The sequence below is a fragment of the Chrysochloris asiatica genome, unplaced genomic scaffold (genome assembly GCF_000296735.1).
Source record: "Chrysochloris asiatica unplaced genomic scaffold, ChrAsi1.0 scaffold00026, whole genome shotgun sequence".
Classification (NCBI taxonomy): Eukaryota; Metazoa; Chordata; class Mammalia; order Afrosoricida; family Chrysochloridae; genus Chrysochloris; species Chrysochloris asiatica.
In genome coordinates this window covers 16,592,861-16,594,479 of record NW_006408544.1, presented here as the reverse complement: position 1 = coordinate 16,594,479, position 1,619 = coordinate 16,592,861, and positions in this window count along the sequence as shown.

Genomic DNA, 1,619 nt, shown 5'->3' with positions numbered 1-1,619 from the left:
GGAGAATGATTCAAGAAAAAGAAAAAATAACTAGGGGCCGTTGCATAGAATTTTTCTTTGTGGCTTTGCCAATCCAAAGAAAGCACTCATTGTTGCTTTGATAGAACAATGAGCTCTTCATGCACAGGATCCCCGTCGTCTCATTTCTTTATTTCAATTCCTTGATTGTTGTTGTTGTTAAGTGCCGTCGAGTAGGTTCCGACCCATAGTGACCCTGAACAGGGTTTCCAAGGCTGTAAATCTTTACAGGAGCAGAAAGCCTCATCTTTCTCCCACGGAGCAGCTGGTAGTTTTGAACTGCTGACCTTGTGGTTCACAGCCCAATTCATAACCACTACGCTACTAATATGGCTCAATTCCTTGATTAATATGGCCCCTGCCACATCTTCTTTGGTGAAATGTCTGTTCATGTCCTCAGGCATTTTTAATTGAATTATTTGCATTCTTATTGAGGTGTTGAAGTGTTTTATACATTTTAGACAGTAGTACTTTGTCTACCACCACTAGTTTGTCAATTTGTGGCACTGTGGTGGCTTGCCTGTTGCTGTGATGTTGAAAGCTGTGCCACAGTGTTTTGAATGCTGGCAGGGTCTCAATGGTGACAGGTTTCAGCTGAGCTTCCAGACTATGACAGATTAGGAAGAAGGAGAGGTGGACTACTTCTGAATGCTTAGCCACTGAAAACCTTATGAGTAGTAGTGAAACACTGTCAGATAGCACCAGACTATTGAATATGGAAACATGATGAATTGCACCAGAATACTACCAGATATAGTGCCAAAAGATGAGCCACTCAGGTTAGAAGACACTCAAAATATGACTGGGGAAGAGCTGCCTCTTTAAAGCAGAGTTGACTGTGATGATGCAAAATGAATAAAAATGTCAGGACCTTCACATACTGATGTGGCATAACTCAAAATGAGAAGAAACAGCTGCAAACATCCTTTAATAATTGGAACATGGGATGTACAAAGTATGAATCTAGAAAAAATTGAAAGTAGTCGAAATTGAAATGGAACACATAAGCATCAATATCCAAGGCATTAGTGAACTGAAATGGACTGGTAGTGGCCATTTTGAATCTGATAATCATATGGTTTAGTATGCTGGATTGACAAATTGAAGAGGAATGGTGTTACATTTATCTCAAAAAGAACGTATCAAGACCAGTCATGAGGTACAATGCTGTCTGTGATAGGATAATGTCCGTGTGCTTACGGGGAAGCCCAGTTAACATCACATTATTCAAATTTACCCACTAACCACTGAAGGCAGTAATAATGAAACTGAAGAATTCTACCAATTTCTTCAGTCTGAAATTGATCAAACATGCAATGAAGGTGTATTGATAGATTGTTGTTGTTGTTAGGTGCTGTCAAGTTGATACCGACTCAAAGCAACAAAACAAAACATTGCCCAGTCCTGGGCCAACCTCACAATTGTTGCAACGCTTGAGCCTATCCATCTTGCTGGGCATCTTCCTCTTTTTTTTTGACCCTCCACCTTACCAAACATGATATCCTTCTCTAGTGATTGGTCCCTCATAATAATATGTCTGAAGTATTAGAGATGAAGTTTGGCCATCATGGCCTCCAAGGAGCACTCTGGCTGCATTTCTT